Here is a 20,401-nt window from a genome sequence, read left to right on the forward strand (position 1 = left end):
TGTTATTTGCAACGAAGCTTGGCTGGTAAGATGGCTCTAACCATTCAACAATTGGATCATGATATTCATAACAACCACTTTGAAGACCCTGAGACTGATGAGAAGATAAATTCTCAGTTAAAACATTCAAATCACAAAGAGATCTCCAGTATAATGATTAGATTGGTTGATTAACATATAAGGTTCTCAAGTCTCTATTGGTTCCCTTTGTATCCAATTACATGCAAAATAAAAAATATGAAATATTAGGGAATTTAAAACAATTGTTGACATTGTGAATCTAGGAAACCAACTAGGATACTAAGTTGATAAAAGATTAGAAACATGTGTCAAATAAAACCTAATACTTATACCAAGACAAGGGTTTTGGTCGGCTGAATGATTGAAGAAATTTCAATTACCACAAAAAAGGAAATGTGCCATGGAGATGATTAGATTCATGATATGTGTTAGCTCTGCTACATGTTGTTGTTTTTCAAGGAGGAGGAATAAGCTTGGTCCTTGGTTGCTGGCTCAGAGATGGTTTACAGTGGTTATCCTTGCCTCTCCCTATTTCCCCGCTTACTTCCTTTCACTCTGCTATCTCTTATTTCCTTCCTAAACCTCTCCATTCCTCGCTTCCCTTTCATTCTCATTTCTCTCCCTTAACCCTTCATTTATGTTTTCCTCTATAATCCTTTAAAAACCCCATATTAACCCATTTTTCCCTCGGGTCCCAGGCGCAAAGTTAAACCCATATGACTATATTCATATAACCGTGCGCTGTTACCGTTGCTGTCCCTGTCACATCAGTCCCGAAAACTTGTGCGATTAATCCCTGCCGTCCGATCATCCCCACCGCGATCGGACGGCAGTCGCACCTCCCGCCGCTGGAACATGCCCGCGCGTTAACCCGCGGGGAAAGCAGTTTTCCTCCGCCACGTGTCGCTCGTTTAACGTGATCACAACCCCTCTATATGAATACCACCATCCCCTGATAGCGGTGCGGGGATACCGCTTACCGCCCATACTCCGTCCCCCACTCATTAACGTTCACACACCTCTGCCACCCGATAGCCGTCGGATCTACCCGATTGCGATCCGACGACCCATGTTCGCCCGTCCACGTTTCCTCCTGACACCGCCCGCCAAGAGATCTCAGCCGTCCGTCTGTTCCATCCAACGGCTAATATTTATTCCCTGCCCTCCATTCAGTCCCATGCAGTCATCGTGTTTTTGGCCTGTCCCGTGCATCCGAAGGAAGAAGGCGATCACCCACCAGCACTCTGCGCAGTTAATCTTCAACTACCTCATTCAAGAGACAGCACGGCCAAGGAAGGAAAGTACAGCCTCGAGCAGTTAAACACCTTCAGCAGTTATGGAAATTTATTCATACAACACTCCACCTACTCGAGGAGTACACCTAAGTACCAGAGAATGTCAAATTTTGTTCATTAAAGCAGCAGATCGTAGCAGAGGCCCATATCAGATAGTTAATGTGGTAGGTGGTCCATGATGACCCCTCCACACATAGAACAACAGGATATTTTTGTAAACAAACTCTATATATACCCAGAATCAAGATGTAATGAGGGATGATGGATATTGTTTTGATGTAAAGTTCAACTTCTGGAGACTGTAACTACTTTGATACCTGCAGCATCTGGTCTTCATTTTCAGCTAATACAAGATTCTTTTTCTGTTAATTGCTCACTTTCCACTTCTTCTTTGTTCCAGGCTGTGCCTGTTATGCATTTTTCATGTGCTCTTGATGTTTAGCATTAGAGGGGCTGTCATTCCACCTTTGTGTTAAAATCTAGTATGTATCATTGAGTTGGTATGCAGGTTTCTATTATTTCAATGCCAGAGAGCTGTCATCCTGTATGTGCATTAGGAAATAGATTTACAGACCTTTTAACTGGTTGCAACCGGCCATCACAGGGTCCTGTGCATCCGCTGGTGTAGTCAGTATTCTCCATCTTCACCTGTTCCTCAAACTGTGAGTAATTAGTGGTCTAAAGCCTTGTAGTCTGGGGGTGTTCAGACATGTCTGGGGTTAAGCATAGTAGAAGTGGTTATCTGGCTTGAATATGCATCATTCCTTCCATTCATCCACCTATTTCCAACATTTTTGTTGAGTTTGTAATGTTCCCGAGCATCTCTGAGATACAACCTAGGAGAGTTTCTTGGGGTGATAACATTAATTGGCACCGTTGCCGGGGAGAGGAGATTGAAGCTCAGCTTCCCTGGGAGAATGACATAGTTCCATATTTTGATGATAGATAAGGTCTGGGCATATTTCTGGTTGTAATAATCTATCTGGCGACTCCACTAGAGGAAGACCAACCTTTGGCGACTCCACATTGAATTTCTGGCTCAGTTTGTGAGACATACTCGAAGAAATCCTCAGAAATCACCAGCTGAATCAGTGCCTGACCCTGAGAGGACTGTCAAATCGAAGAAAGCATCACAGAAAGGGGCATCAGGATCAGGTAAGCCTAAGAAATCTCATGCATCTCTGAAAGATAAAGTTATAGCTGAAGATATACAGTTTGAAGATTTAGAGCCCAGCACTGTTAATAAGGAAATTCCTTCAGAGATTAATACAACCCCTTGTCCATCTAGTTCCCCTTTGAATCTCAGTCCAAAGAAAGCTTCCCATACAGTCCAAAACATCCCTTTGTCTCTGTCATCTATTTCATTGTTTCAAACTGCTCAATCTGCTAGTATCCTTCCACATATCCCAATCATGGCAGGCCAGCAAGCACCCACAAAGATAGAAAGAATTGTTGCTGCTAGATATGGACCCTTGGTCTTGCCTGTTCCTTTAAATCCCATGCCTGTGGGAGAATATCAGAAATATATGCCTAAGTTCACTGGCACAGAGGGAGTAACAGCTGAAGAACACCTTGAAGCTTTTTATAGTTATGCTGATAACTTAGATATAAGTGAAAACGATGTGTGGATGAGAGTTTTTGTCCAGAGCCTTCATGGAGAGGCTAGAAAGTGGTTCAAAGAACTAGCTCCTAGATCTATTGCTGATATTGAAGCTTTAGATGATGCATTTTTGAAGCATCGGGGAGACAAAAAAGACTTGCTGTATTACCATACTGAGTTTGGTAATCTGAAGAGGGAAAATGGGGAATCATTACCTGAGTTCAATAAAAGATTCAATCGTATGTATAGTAAGATACCAGCTGAGGTAAAGCCTACCCCCACCTTTGCCAAACTCACTTATGCCAATGCTTTTGACTCTGATTTCTGCCTACTATTAAGAGAAAGAATATGTGCCACTCTAGCTGACATGTAAGATGCAACACTAGAGGTGGAATCTAATATCATGGCTATGGAAAAGCTCAAAAGTCAAGCTGACAGAAGGAGGCAGAGAGGTTAGGCTTATACTTCCTCTACTTCACCTTCAAAACCTATATTAGATAAAATGACTAAGATGATAGAGTCATTGGCTACTGAAATATCTAAGCTGAAGGTTGAGCATAATTTAGGAAAAATAAGGCAGCAGAACACATTTGCTCCAAGAAATCCCAATCCATTCAGAAGAGCAAATGAGCAATTACAAATAATTCAGAGGGGTAAAGAAACAAATTAAGAACAAAAGGTTAAGGTCCCTTTCCAGAATGTAGTCATGGAGGAGGAACAATTTGAAGATGAGGATGAAATTTGCTGCATGGAAGATAAAGGCAGTGCTGCCTTTTTGACATTGGCTGCATATGAAGAATCACTGCTGTAGGACCAAATAAGTCAAGAATGGGACAGAGAAGCAGTTCTACAAACTGAGGAGCAACGAAGATATAATTTGAGGTCTAATGAAAAAAATGTCAAAGAGAATCCTGCCCAAAGAGCTGCTGTCCAAACAGAGTCACAAAATATCAGGTAGAGAAGACCAGCAATTGACCCAGTCATCCTCAAAGCTCCGGTTCAAGAGGTAAGAGGTTCTGATAAGTTATCTTCCTCTTTCAGCTTTGAGTCAGAAGTCCAGAAGTTAAAAATATCTGTGCCTCTGGTAGAGCTGGTAAAGAGTCAAGTGTTTAGAAAGTCTATCCTTGAAGTTCTTGAGCTGGAAACCACACAAACCTCCACTGACTCTGTGAATTTGCAAGATAATAAGCCTGCTTAGCCCTATGGTTGAACTTGCTGATAATAATTCTCCATCTTTCTATGTATCCTTGACCATTCATGACAAAATCCTCCACAACTACTTGCTAGATACAGGGGCCAGCCATAATTTGATGCCTAAAGTTGTCATGGAAGAGTTAGGCCTTGACATTACTAGACCATATCATGATTTATTCTCATTTGATTCAAGGAAAGTGAAATGCCTAGGATTAATCAAAGACCTAGCCATTACCTTAACTCGGCTGCCCATGAAGAGTATCATGATGGTTATTGTGGTAGTAGATGTCCCTCCTAATTTTGGCATGTTGCTATCTAGAGGATGGATTAAGAGACTAGGTGGGACATTACAGAATGATCTATCTTATTCTACTGTCCCAGTATTTGGAGGAGAAAGCAGGAGATTGTATAAAGAAGCACAATTGGCATACATCATCAGTGATGAGAAGAATCCTACTAATCATCCCATATATGCTGTGGACACTGATTTTGGAGCATGTATTATCCAAATAGAAGAATCTCAGAAGGCCTCAATGCAGCTCAGGAAACCAACAGTTCAGGCCGAAGAAGAGAAAGGAAGTCAGGTTTGGGAGATGTTCTTTGATGGAGCATGTTCCAGGGAGACTGCAGGAGCAGGGGTGGTGCTGATATCTCCACAACAGAAGAGCACACATCTGTCTTTCAAGTTGGCTTTTCAAGTCACAAACAATATAGCAGAGTATGAGGCTCTGCTATTGGGCCTTAATGCAGCAAAAGATAGAGGAATCAGAAGCATAAAGGTATTTGGAGATGTGGATTTGATCATTCAGCAAGTAAATAAAACATTTCAGGCAAAGCACCCAAGGCTAAAAGCATACAGAGATGAGGTATGGAGACTCAAAGATTCCTTTGAAAATTTATGTATTTCATATATTCCTAGAGCCAAAAATCAACTTGCTAATTCCCTTGCTGTGTCTGCTAGCATGTTTGTCCCTCCCATGCCTCCCAGACTAGTTTATGAAGTCCAAATGAAATACAGACCATCCTTGCCTGATAATGTCCAACATTGGAAAGTTTTCGATGATGATGATGAGTTAAATAGGTTTCTGCAAGTCATTGATGAGTTTTTTGAAATGCAAATTGACCAAGAAAATGAAGCCTTGCAAGAAAACCCCCAATCCCAGCTTAGAAATAAAATTGGTAAAAATAGCATTGTCCAGCTTCCCAACAATCATATTCCTAAGGGTTTAATTCCTCTAGAAAGACTGTTTGACCAGAATGATGTGTCTTACAAAGCTGCCCAAAAATAAGACCAATCTGCAGTCTGTAAGCATGATATAGGGAGTCTAGGTCAGCCTAGATACGTAAATTTGTCCACTCATCTGTCTGCTGACCAAAGTTTTGAATACTGCAAATTAATGAAGCAATTTGCTGATGTGTTTGCCTAGGAGTATAGTGACCTGAAAACTTATGATAAAAAGATTATTCAGCATAAAATCCCTTTAGAGAAAGACACCATTCCTTTCAAACAGAAGCTGAGACCAATAAATCCTATGCTTCTTCCTCTAATTGAAAAAGAAATTAAAAAATTGCTGGCTGCCAAGATTATAGTTCCTCTTAGATATTCCAAATGGGTAGCCAACCTAGTAGTGGTGAGGAAGAAAAGTGGAGAAATCAGACTGTGCGTTGATTTCAGAAACTTAAACAAATGCTCTAAGAAAGACAACTATCCTCTACCCAAGATGGAGCATTTGCTGCAGAAGGTCTCAGGAGCCAAAGTGATGTCTTTCCTAGACGGATTTTCAGGGTTTAATCAGATTGCTGTGCATCCAGATGACCAAGAGAAGACTGCATTTACCACTCCTTGGGGCACTTTTATGTATGCCAAGATGCCTTTTGGGTTGATGAATGCTGGAGCCACCTTTCAGAGAGCTATGGACATAGCATTTGTGGGAGAGAAGGATAAATTTGTCCTTATCTACCTTGATGATATAACAATATACTCCAGCAACCATCAAAACCATTTGCAACATTTGAAAAAAGTGTTTCTGAAGTGCAGAAGGTTTGGGATTTCAGTCAATCCTAAAAAGTCACAATTTGCTTTAGAAGAAGGCAAGCTGTTAGGACATGTTGTTTCTGCTGCAGGTGTTCAAATTGACCCAGAAAGAGTAAAAGAAATACAGACTTTGTCTGTCCCAAGATCGAAGAAAGATATCCAATCCTTTTTGGGCAAAATTAATTTTGTAAGGAGGTTTATACCAAATTTTGCAGAACTGGTGAAGCATGTTACCTCCATGTTGAAGAAAGGGTCAGAGGTCAGATGGACTGATGCAGCAAGAGGATCTTTTGAGTCCATTAAAAAAGCTATTATGGAGGCTCCCACTTTAATAAGTCCGAACTACAGCAAGGAGTTCCATATATTTTCATTTGCCTCTGAAGACACCATTGCAGTAGTTTTATTGCAGGCAAATGAAGAAGGTTCAGAACATCTAGTAGACTTTTTAAGCAAGAACATGAGGGATGTTGAACTGAGGTATGATATTATTGAAAAACAAGCATATGCTCTTATCAAATCCTTGAAAGCTTTCAGAGTTTACATTCTGCATTCCAAGATAATTGCATATGTACCCTCTGCTGCAATAAAAGATGTCTTGACACAACCTGATGCTGATGGAAGAAGGGCTAAATGGATTGCAAAGCTAATTGAATTTAATATAGAACTGAAGCCCACCAAACTTGTCAGGGGTCAGGGTCTTGCCAGATTGTTAGCTGAAGAAAATTACAGATCATTGGATATTGATTTCCTGTGCACAATTGCAGAAATTAGTCAGACAGATAAAGAAGAGGAAGCAGCTGAACCAAAGAGAAAGCAGTCAGTGGCCGAGAATCTAGCTTCTTGTGATTAGTATTTTGCAATAGTTAATTTCTTGCTGAAGCTAGAAATCCCTTCAGAACTTACTTAAAGTCAAGCTAGGGCTATAAAGCTTAGGGCAGCTAAATATTGCATTAATGAAAATTTGCTCTATTGGAGGGATCCATCTGGAGTTCTTTTGAGGTGTCTGGACAAAGAACAATCAATAGAAGTCATGCAGCAGTTTCACTCCAGCATGTGTGGAGGACACCATTATTGGAAGACCATTGCTCTTAAAATCCTCAGAGCTGGGTACTATTGGCCCACTTTATTTTCTGATGTGTTTTCATTTGTTAAATCTTGTGACAGGTGCCAAAGATTTGAAGGAAAACAAAAATTGAAGTCCTTGCCCTTGAAACCAATACATGCAAAAGGACCTTTTCAGCAGTGGGGCTTGGATTTTATTGGAGAAATCAATTCACATTCCAGTGGCCAGCACAGATGGATATTAGTAGCCACTGATTATTTTACTAAGTGGATTGAAGCAATCCCTACTAGGAAGGCTGATCATAAGGTGGTCATGAAGTTTTTAATTGAAAATATCTTTACCAAGTTTGGTTGTCCACATAAATTAGTCACAGATAATGCAACAGCCTTCAGGGCAAAAGAATTGGTGGAAATGTGTGATTCAATGGGTATTAAACTGGTTCATTCCACCTCATATTATCCTCAAGGAAATGGTCTAGCAGAATCTTCTAATAAAAGCCTGATAAGGATAATTAAGAAATTATTAGAGGACAACAAGAAGAATTGGGATTCTAAGCTCAAGTATGCACTTTGGGCTGATAGAGTGACCATTAAAAAATCCACAGGGAATTCTCCTTTCAAGCTGGTATATGGTACTGAAGCTGTATTCCCAATTCAGTTAATTCTCCCTGTGGCAAAATTCCTTCAAACAGAGCAGAATAAAGAAGAAGACATGGTAAAAAGGATCACTAATTTAGCAGAGGTACATCAGATTAGAGAATAGCTGATTGAAAAAGCTGCAACACATCAGAAAAAGATCAAGGAAGCCCTTGACAAGAAGGCACAAACAGATAATTTTCAGGTTGGTGACTTGGTTTTGAAGTGGGATGCATTAAAGGAAAAGAAAGGCAATCATGGAAAATTTGATGCTTTCTGGACGGGGCCTTTTATCATTTCTCAGATACAAGGGAACAATACCTTCATACTAAAAAGTATGGGTGGAGAAGCAGTTTTTGATGGCCCAGTTAATGGGCGTTTTCTGAAAATTTATGTGATTTATGGTCTTTGGCCTTAAAAGTTGTAAATATTTTGTTTTATCAGTTTTAGTATAGGTTCAGTCAGACTCCATGCCCAATGGAACAATAGGAATTTTTTTAATTTGATTTTATCAGGAAGGCATTGATCTGCAGGTTCTTGAGACCTCACAGGGAGGATCTCATCCCCAGAAGGAGCCAGTGTTAGCTCTGCTACATGTTGTTGTTTTTCGAGGAGGAGGAATAAGCTTGGTCCTTGGTTGCTGGCTTAGAGATGGTTTACACTGGTTATCCTCGCCTCTCCTTATTTCCTCGCTCACTTCCTTTCACTCTGCTATCTCCGTTTTCCTTCCTAAACCTCTCCATTCCTCGCTTCCCTTTCATTCTCATTTCTCTCCCTTAACCTGTCATTTCTGTTTTCCTCTATAATCCTTTAAAAACCCCATATTAACCCATTTTTCCCTTTGGTCCCAGGCGCAAAGTTAAACCCATATGACTATATTCATATAACCGCGTGCTGTTACCGTTGCTGTCCCTGTCACATCAGTCCCAAAAACTTGTGTGATTAATCCCTGTCATCCAATCATCCCCGCTGCGATCGGACGACAATCACACCTCCCGCCACTGGAACATGCCCGTGCGTTAACCCGCGAGGAAAGCGGTTTTCCTCCGCCACGTGTCACTCGTTTAACGTGATCGCGACCCCTTTGTACGAATACCACCATCCCCTGATAGTGGTGTGGGGATACAGCTTACCGCCCGTACTTCATCCCCCACTCGTTAACGTTCACACACTTCTGCCGCCCGATAGCCGTCAGATCTGCCCGACTGCGATCCGACGGCCCATGTTCGCCCATCCACATTTCCTCCCGACGTTGCCTACCAAGAGATCTCAGCCGTCCGTCTGTTCCATCCAACAACTAATATTTATTCCCTGCCCTCCATTCAGTCCCATGCAGTCATCGTGTTTTTGGCCTGTCCCATGCATCCGAAGGAAGAAGGTGATCACCCACCAGCACTCTGCGCAGTTAATCTTCAACTACCTCATTCAAGAGACATCATGACCAAGGAAGGATAGTACAGCCTCGAGCAGTTAAATGCCTTCAACAGTTATGGAAATTTATTCATACAACACTCCACCTACTCGAGGAGTACACCTAAGTACTAGAGAATGTCAAATTTTGTTCATTAAAGCAGCAGATCGTAGCAGAGGCCCATATTAGATAGTTAATGTGGTAGGTGGTCCATGATGACCCCTCCACACATAGAACAATAGGATATTTTTGTAAACAAACTCTATATATACCCAGAATCAAGATGTAATGAGGGTTGATGGATATTGTTTTGATGTAAAGTTCAACTTCTGGAGACTGTAACTACTGTGATACCTGCAGCATCTAGTCTTCATTTTCAGCTAATGCAAGCTTCTTTTGCTGTTAATTGCTCACTTTCCACTTCTTCTTTGTTCCAGGCTGTGCATGTTATGCATTTTTCATGTGCTCTTGATGTTTAGCATTAGAGGGGCTGTCATCCCACCTTTGTGTTAAAATCTAGTATGTATCATTGAGTGTGTATGCAGGTTTCTATTATTTTAATGCCAGAGAGCTGTCATCCTGTTTGTGCATTAGGAAATAGATTTACAGACCTTTTAACTGGTTGCAGCCGGCCATCACAGGGTCCTGTGCATCTGCTGGTGTGGTCAGTATTCTCCATCTTCACTTGTTCCTCAAACTGTGAGTAATTAGTGGTCTAAAGCCTTGTAGTCTGGGGGTGTTCACCCATGTCTGGGGTTAAGCATAGTAGAAGTGGTTATCTGGCTTGAATATGCATCATTCCTTCCATTCATCCACCTATTTCCAACATTTTTGTTGAGTTTGTAATGTTCCTGAGCATCTCTGAGATACAACCTAGGAGAGTTTCTTGGGGTGATAACAATATGCACAAAAGAGATAAAAATATGATCAAATTCGTAAGAGTTTAACAGAGAAAAATCCTTCAAACCAAAATGACCTTTATCTTGATAATCAGAATGCTAGGTTCTATGGTTGTGAAGATCCACAAAATATGTGCTTTCCAACCCTTGGTCTAATACAAGGGGTTCACATGAAAAGGGACTAACCAAACAAGAATCCTTTATCTGATTAGAAATTCTATCTTGAGAATTAGGAAGATTAATTTTGAAATGTTAAATAATCTTCAAGGTTAAACTCACATTTAGTGTAAGAATGTGAGGGAAAGAATCATGCATGAAGATCTAGATCCAACTTAGTTCAAATATCTCAACAAGATTTTTGAGGACATGAAATAACCATTAGCAGGAGCTAAAGTGCCTCGACTTACTGACAAGCCTCATAACATTTTGATGGCGGATCATAAAATTTGGGTGTCCTAGAAACATCAAAAGGTAGACTTGCACCACTATCATCTGATGTATTAATGAAAAATGATCAATGCCAATGGTTTGATCATATTTAGGATTAAGAATATTAAACTCTTGATGGATATAAAATTGAGATACATCAATTTGAAAAATCCCTTGATCATTTAGAGTTGGAACATATTCCTCCTGACTTACGAAATATTTACAGTTGAATAGATCATGAATAATAGATTCAAACTTTTCATCCTCTAATTGTAGTATCACACCATCTTGTACCTGATTGCAACCATGATCAACTAGATAAAGATCAAAAGGATTTAGGGGGGCTGTTGGTGTGACAAAATTATCAAACATATCTAGGTACAATGAATAGTGTGCTAGAGGTGAAGAAGGATTGAAAGACTCAGGAGGAGGAGCAACAATTGTACTTAAATCAGATTGAACTTGAAAGAACAATGGATCAACATCATTGTCATCAGTATAATGGTCAAAGATAGGCATACCAATATGACACTCAGATTGACCAGGATCTTCCAAAGATTCAAAAACCTGACAACTTACCACTTCAGATTTGTCATCCAAGGATGTATGAATTAAAGAAGATTTAGGATCATTTTGAATTAAAAGAGCATCCCAATTCACAAACGGATATTATAAATTGTGAGAAACAAATTCTGAATTGATAACTTGCAAATCCAAGCCCTCAGAAGAAGAGAAGATATCATTAGATATAATTGAAAGTTCACCACCATATGTGGTAATGGAAACAGTGATGTCATGGTGATGTTTATCCAAAGTCTCAACTCAGATGCGAGGTTCAATCATTTGATAGGTTATCAAGGTTAAAAGACCAGAGATCACCCGGAAAGGAAATATTATCATCCTGGAAGAGGGATGAAAGATAAGATATACCTTCAACACTTTGCTCCTCTACATGTGAAATAAAACTACCTCGTTCTTGATTACTGCTTGAAACAACAAGTTGAACATCATTATGAGTTGAAGTAGGTGAAACAAGCAGATCATGAAACAAGGAATCATGAAACATGGATGATGGAGGTTGAAGGGTATCGGAAATTAAATCAAATTCAAGACTTGAATTATGCATATTGATGTGATATTGAAAACCAGAGGAATGAGTTTTCATTTTAGGCTCCATGCAATTACTAAACCATTCCAAGTTTTCCTCAGTAGGATGTGGATCATAAGAATTGGATGGAGGTTGAATGGACAGATCAACAATTTTATTTTCAGATTTCCCAACTTTAACATCATCACTAGGGGCACCCAAATTGGTACTAGAAAAGGAGGAGGACAAGGAACAAAAGGAATAGTAGGTTCCTCATCAAAAGATTGAGGCATCCCATGGTTTGAAAAAGTTTGGGAGAGAGAATCATCCAGGAGTTCAGATTCAAAAGATCTCAAAGAGAGTAGAATCAAATTCTGAAATTTTTCCATAATGAAATATGAATCAATAAATCCCTCGGGAAATTCACAGCAAAGGTGAAGAAACCAATTAAGAAAGTCCTCTGCAGATTCACCAAGTTCCATTCTAAGAAAATCAATTCTATCACATAAATCTTGATAACCATACCTATCAAAGGCTTCACAAATCTCCTTAACGTGTTGCTCAAGTGAATGGATAGAAGAAACATGTAACGTATGAGACAATTTCTTAACTCAAACTTCAAATGTGAGGGTGAAAAACCTAGCCATGTCATATTTACGATGAATTCTGTTAGAGAGACAAAATTGCATAAATTGAAAGAAGTGTCCAAGGGCAGTTAGTTAACTCTCGCTATCGAACTTGAATTGAGACAAGTTATGAATAATTTCTGTGTGGATGGTAAGATCAAGCTCTTTAGAAAAACATCCCAGGATTATGATTTGATAAAGAGACATTTAAGATGAGAGATTCAAAACATACTCAATGGCCACAACTTGTCATCTGGCCCTCCTTCTGGTGCCAAAATGTTGACGGTGGTGGATACCGCCAACATACAAGGGGTCTTCTCAATATGAAGTCCCAATTAGACCTCACACCATTTGGAGTAGGAGCCCCATTCGGAGTATCGACCTGACCACCATAACTGTAAGGTTCATGTTGGTTTCAATGAATAACATAAGAGATTGTATACATAACCCTTGAACAAGCAAGTTGACATTGTGAAACACAGATTGTAATGCATAAAAGGATAATTTCATGAGGGGGGAGACAAAAATGAGTCTTTATAAGGAAGTAACAGTACTAACCTAATAGAGACACATGAGAAAAGAAATATTCGTTAGTTATATAGCTAAATAGTTCACATAGAAACAACGATAATTAAACCACATAAACCAGACCTTTAGCAAGATAAGTACAAAGGTCACCGAAATAATTCACTTTCCTTAGTACATGTGTTGTCTTGAGGGGGCCTGACCCAGGTTCAATGTTATTTAGCCAAACAAATCCCTACACTATTGGCCCGTTCAGCATGAGCCCGCAGAGCGCAGACTGAAGTCTCACCCGAAGCAGTATGGGAGGATGCTCGAACCAAGTTTCTGCACCCTTGATATGGTTGTAATGTTGTTTGATCTCTTCTATCTCTGCCTTCGCGCATGTGATCTCGCTCTGGGTCTTGTGAGACAAACCCTCTATTCCGGCTTTCAATACCTTCGCGAAAGTACATGATTGACCTTCGTGCAACTCTAACTTGTAGCTCAGGTACTTTTGTGCTGCTATAGCAGCGTGCCGTGCAGATTCCTCAATTATCCTAAGTGATTTGCTTATCTTGTCAAATACTTAAAGTTATCACTACGTAAGCATATATTCATGATTGCATTCAATTATTCAATGTAATTGCATTCATTCGCACATCATATAAGCATAATAAAGGAAATTCATACACAACATATCCAAACCCATTAATAGAACAAATACACAAAAATTTCAGAATAACTCCTTTTATTAATATCTTCCAAGTATTATAGACTCTGTTCACCTTGCGCACATAGCTGCAGGGGTCCGTGCACTCAGCTGCGGACTTCTACCCTAGGCCTCTGCGCACTCAGCTACAAAGCCTCTACCTACGCTACAACCCAAGACTTAGACTTCTTGCTCTAAAGCTATGACTCTCTTCCTTGTGTTCTCCTCCTAACTACTTAGAGCTTAGCTCTTTTTATACAATCCCATGGTCCGCAGACCATGGGTAGATCTCTTACAGCCGACTTTACTTTACAAAACTAAGGGCGGAATACCCTTTGTGACACATAATACCTTTGCGCTCTGCGACCACAAAATGTGGAGTCTTTACAATAATATTACAAAAACTTGACTAAAACATGGGCTTTTAGCCCCAAACTGCCCTTGGGGGATGTCACTCCCAACAGGCCCCCAACACAAACATCGTGACTCGCACTCGAGTCACTTAGTAGGCGTGAATATCTTTGCGTAAAGCTCGTCCAACTCAACCTTGATGACCGCAACTTCGGTTGTGCACTGAGTTGCTGCCTGCTTCGCATATTCGATTGTCTTCTCAGTTACTGCCCTACGCTGTTGGCCTGAAGTTATTGTTGCATCCCTTGTAGAGTCGCAAGCTTGCCTTCAATGTTTCCTGTAATTGCATAAGCTTCCTCCAGCCATGGCTTGAGTCGTGCGTTCAACACTGCTTCCTTGTGCAGCGCTGCATCCACTTGTTCCTTCAACTGCTTGGCTTCCTGCAGCTTGGCTAACCTTTGTGTCAACGCGACGGTTTGTGATATGCCCTTAACTTCGTCATAGCACTGTTGGAGTTCACGCACTTCCATCTCGAGCCTTTAGATGTTTGGGTCCTCTTGCAAGCCGATCAGGACCTCAAACGACTGTTCAAACAACTGTGTGCAGTCTGCTACTGCACTCTCCACTGCCGCGACTGCTTCTATGACAACGACCACCCACTGTTCCTTGACCTCTGGTGGTGTTGAAGGTTGAGCCCTCAATTGGAGCTCTGTAATCTGCAAGTTCAGCTCCAACTGTACCCGCACCATCTCCGTTCGAGTGTCGCGCACCCTTGTGGCCAATTTACGGATGCGGACCTTGACTGGCTCCTCCTCCAGAATGGCCAATTCGGGACCATTCTGCAGGCCTCCTCTACGACCTGTATGATCTTCTTACTCTGGTTGGTTGCCTCGGCCTCGACAATGATGGCAACATTCCTCTATAAGGCCATCTGCTCATTGTTTATTCTCTGCTCGTTGATCACTTGGAGGGTGTGGTGCTCGCGGGCCCTCAGCTCGACAATTACTCCATCCTGCAAGGAGTGGAGTGCTTCGCGCAGGAGCGCTGCCAAGTTCAATCCTACTCCCTTCAAGGCGTTGATAGTGGGCCTGTCAACCTCATTTTTTGTTGTCAGTGCTCCATCCAGTAGCACTAGCGCATTGGAAGCCTTCGTGCGCAGCATATCGACAGCCTTTGATGTGCCGATAGCCAAGCTGGTAGATGCCATACCAACTTGCGACGTGCGGGCCTGCAACTCCTGCAGTCCAGTCTAGATGGCCCCTAGGACGATCTGCTATTGCTTTTCAAATTGCTGCAGGGCCTCTAGGGTGATGTCTCTGACTGTGTCACCGATGTTGTATAAATTTCCCTCCATTAGTGTGATGGGGTCCAACGAGGTCTTGGTTTCCTTGGACTTCTTTCTGGACCCTCCATTTTCTGGCTCTCTCAGGTGCTTAATACAGCCAGACATCTCTTGAGGGTTCGCACTGTGCTGCTCTGTGTCCTCTTCTTTAGTTGCAGGTGAAGGCGACCGTGTACCTTTGTCAGAGCCCTGCTCTGTGCCTCCCGTTTGTTTTCTTGCCTCCTTTCCTGTCTGCTCTACCTTGGCCTTCTCAGCGGCCTCCTTCTTCCTCTTCTTGACCAGCTATGCCATCTTCAGCTTGGTCTTGTCCTTCTTCTTTTATGTGGCGGACTTGCCTCCACCCACCGCCAAGTCTGTGGAGGTGCACCACCCACAAAATGCGGAGTCTTTACAATAATATTACAAAAATTTGACTAAAACATGGGATTTTAGCCCCAAAACTGCCCTTGGTGGATCCCGCTCCCAAAAACATGTGAACGAAACATATATAGCAAACATCTAAAGAATAGTACTAAGACATTCACAATACATGCATGAAAATGTGTTGGCTCATCAAGCTTCAATTATAAGGTGAAAGATCCAAGTACACAGTTACAATGGTGAGGCACCAGTTCTAGTATTGGAACATTAAGTCACTTCTTGCTTCTCCAAAGTCTCTCCTATGCCAAGTAGAGAAGCCAAGACTCGCTCTCCAAAGCTTAACCCTCCGAAAATCTCCTTACTTTAGTTATGGGGTTGCTTTTATAACAAGGGGAATGACCTTTCATATCCCCATGACTCTTGAGTTACCCTCATGACTCTTGGACTTCTATGCAACTCTTGAGCTTCTAAATGAATTTTGGACTTCTATGCAAGTATTGAGCTTCTAAATGACTTTTGGACTTCTCTATATGACGTTTTGACTTCTCCTAAAGAAATTTTGTCCATATATCATTAAGTGACTTTTCATATTCCACATATGACTCTTGGACTTCCACACATTACATTTTGTCATTTTCCTTGAATATACATCATTACATTCCACATGATGATGTGGCATGACACATGGACACACATTGACTATTATGATGACACTTGTACAAATACAACTTGACAATGATTACATGGACTTCATGATGAGGTGGCAATGCAAGTTGCCTTCCTTGCTGCTTCATCTTCCATTCTTGATGGTAGATCTGATCTATGCTTCATCTTCATGAAGGATCCACTTTGTTCTTATCTTCAACCTCCAAAAGGTCTTTGATCAATATCAGAATCCTCCGAGTCATCATGCAATGTCTCATTTCTTTCTCGGTGTCTCCATGATAGCTCTCTTTTGTTCTTCTTCTCCGCAAGTGTTTCTTTATGCTTTCTCCATGATATCTAATTTGAGCTCCACCTTTTCATTCTAAGAAGGTACTCTTGCCAATGAAAATCATTCATGACTAGGAAACATCTATCTTAAAATCATCTACTCTATTACTACCTGGCTCATGGAATGATTAGCTCATAATAGGCTAGTGAGAGGGTTGAAAAAAGGAGGCTTAACTAGGAGGACACAACCAAGCTCATAAGGTAGCTTGGGAAGGATACACTATTCATTTTTACTACGTTTAAGGAAGTGAAAGGTCAAGGCTCATAAGAGCCCTTCAAGGTGTGCTTGTGCGCTCAAGCAAGAGAGAGAGAGAAATCAAGGGCGCATCTCTAAAGCACGAAGGAGAATTATTCATTGGTTCAGGATGCGCTCATGCTCTCAAGGGAAGTTAAGGAGGGTGCGAGGGTGCACACCAAAGGGATGAAGGGGTTAGACTTCGAGCCTTTGAAGTTCACCTGTGCACTCAAGAGGAACTAGGAGGGTGCAGTTCTTCGAGTCAAAGGAGTGGGCTCAGATGAAGGCTTCAAGCTTCATGACTGTGCCATGCACTCTTTAAGAGAAGGATGAAGGCTTTGTGCTTCAATAGTGCACCATGCTCTCAAAGGGAAGGATGAAGGTTTCATGCTTCAAGAATGCACCATTCACTCAAAGGCTTAAGGCTTGAAGGGTGTGCCATGCACTCAAAGTCTTCAGCTTCATGAGTGCGCCATGCACTTAAAGGCTTCAAGCTTCCTGATTGTGCCATGCACTTTTAGGCTTCATGCTTTATGAGTACGCCATGTGATCTAAGGGAAGGATGAATTCTTCATCCTTCGTGAGTGCACCATGTTCCCTAAGGCTTTAGGACTACATCATGTGCTCAAGAGGAGGTAAGGCTTTGTTGTTTCAAAGTGAACTTCATTGTTTTGAAGTGCACTTCATTGTTTCGAAGTGCGCTTCATTGTTCTGAAGTGTGCTTCATTGTTTCAATGCATGATCAGGCTTGGGAGGGCATAGTTCTCTCCACCAATGGCTGCTTATTCCTTTGGAATGAAATTTTCACTAAGGGAGGCAACAAAAGGCTAGTTGACATATTGTAGGAAGTATCGATGCACGGTGAGAGGGAAAAGACCTTAGAAAATACTTATTTCACAAGTACAGGAGGAAAATATAAATCAACAAGGCTCATAAATAAGCTACAATAGTCACCTAGTAAGAGGGCTAATTCCTTTCCAATCCGCACTGAGAAGGAAGGCCAAGAAGAGCTCTCAAAATGGATAAATGTGGGGCCAACAGAGTAGGAGAAAGAACTGCATCCTAACACGACACAAACATGGATCAAACACATAAAATTCTATCAATACAATCCAATACAAAGCACAGGACTCATGAACATTAGTCACAACTTGAAATGGCAGCCAAGCGACACCTATTTCTAAGTGCAACAGTTGAACCGACACATTATGTCTATTAGAACACAAGTTATGACAAGAGTGACAATTGTGACCAAAAGGTATGCTAAGATATACGAATGTTTCAAATACATATTCTAATGATGTTTAGGACCATGTAATGAAAAAGGGTGCACCAAAACTAACTTTGGTGATACGCAAAGGTGCGACACATGCAAGAGTGAAAACAATAATGTGACACCTGCGACAGGAGGAAAACATGAAGATGACACTTGAAAAATGCAAATGAACTTGAAAGCAACACATGCTAGAGCGAGGATAGCATAAAAGAGACACTTATTAAAGTGGAAGAAAGCAAAAACAAAAATTGTAAACATGAAAGCGACACTTGTGAAGGCAAAGGCACACAAAAGCGATAGTTGGGAAAACTCTCTAAAATAAAAGTACAATTGCAATCAAAGTGAAAGAGACTGTAAATAAAAGTTTTCACTCACTGTAAACATGGGATGAACATCGCACATGCACTATCTTGATGAATGGTGTTATGCATGTTAGATCTTGCGTAGTGAAAGCGTGCTTATAAGTTTATCAAGGAATGAGCATGTGTGAGCAAGTGACTCTATCAAGTAAAAATATCACAACATTAGTTGACCATGGAATGACAGATCGTAGGATCCTCAATAGGCTCCAAAAATCAAGTGTGGGAAAATTTTTGGAGGGTGTTGATCGCAACATCAACAAATTGATGTTCTGATCTCCCTTTATGTGTTTTAGATTGTGGATGGTTTAAAGATTTATTAATTAGTGAAAAATTTATAAGTTCCATCACTACTGATCTACCCCCCACCCCACCCCCCCCATCAATAGTGATATACATTTCTAACAAGTAGTATTAGAACAAGGATCTTGATTGCATCTTGATAATTGGAGAGTAGATCTAGGTAGATTAGGTGAAATTTTGAATTTTTTTCGGAATGAATCCTCCAGGAGTGTCTCCTCTCACAACAAAAAAGTTCAAGGTATGGAAATATAAGGTGAAATATTTACTATTATCTCACGGATTTGGCAATAGGCATCTTGCTTGCGAAGGTTGTGGTGCGACTCCATCTTCATATAATGTATTGCAACATGATGCTTTAGCGATATGCATCATGTATGATAATCTCCATAATGTATATGTGGAGAAAATAAGTGATTTAAAATATGCTAAAGAAATATGGGATAGATTGGAGATCCTGTTTGGTGGTGATAGTAGCAGCAATTTTGGAGAGTCTAGCTCACAATCAAGCAAGAGTAACAATGAAGAACTAAAGAAGCTTGCAGCTACGATTGTGACCAGCGATAGTAGCAATAAAGGAGAGAGAAAGCAAATCTATCAACAACAACCAATAAGAGAACCATGAGGAGCATTTACATTGAGAATATCTTTCGCTCCTAGAGTTGATAGTGGCATATTTAAGAGGAGGAGTCAAAACTCCTTTTCCCCCTTGATGGATGAGATCGAGTGCTACATTTGTCACAATTTTGGACATATGATAACTACCTGTAGGAGAAATTTCACACATCTATGCAAAAATTTGATCAACGAAGAAGAGGATCCGCCTTCTGGTATACAAGTTCATTTGATGGTTATTGTTATGCTTGTAACCTGCTTGGACATAAATCCATTGATTGCAAATCTTGCATGAGGATATGGAGATCCAACCTGAGTAACATAAGATCAAATCCATTGGCAACATGTGGAATGTTATGTGTGCCAAAACTTTGGGCACATGGCCAAAGATTATGAGCTGCCTAGTTCTTTAAGCCATCCAGTGAAAAGGAGCATCAAAATCAGAATATACGTGTAAGAAAGACATAGGAGAGTCAAGAAAATAAACAACCATGGACCATGTGGAAGAAGGAGGAGGAGCAACTAGGAAAGTGTGGTATTTCTCTTTTCTCACGTGATCATGATGATAAGTGGTACTTTGTATATCATATTTGTCGTGGTATTGTAGGGGTTTTATGTATATTGCAGGGGTTTTATGTATGCTACTGTTTGTTGTGATAAGATTGGTTATTTGCAGAGACACTTTGTTGGAGAGGAAATTTTGGAGAGACAATATTCAATTGATGTACTTAATGTATGTTACAAACCCAGTTTGAAAATTGATGAAAATTAGTGTTCAAGGTTTCTAATAGGGGTGGCCACACCACCCTTGTAATTTAATGCGTATCAATATCATCTTGCTCTAGGTGGAGGCATGTATACCATTATGCCTCTCCACCATATTTTCACTCCCATAGTGGATTTAAAGTAAAATTATTATTTATTCACCTTTTATGATTCTGAGGGTGTGGCATAATTTATTAATTCTATTTCTATATTGTTTAGATTATTTGGACCACTACATGTTATATCCCAAGACTTTGGATGTTTTATCTAGAACATGGCATGTATCATGAGAACCAT

This window comes from Pinus tabuliformis, chromosome J, assembly GCF_031772625.1.
Source record: "Pinus tabuliformis cultivar Carrire ecotype Pingquan chromosome J, CPIR1, whole genome shotgun sequence".
NCBI lineage: Eukaryota > Viridiplantae > Streptophyta > Pinopsida > Pinales > Pinaceae > Pinus > Pinus tabuliformis.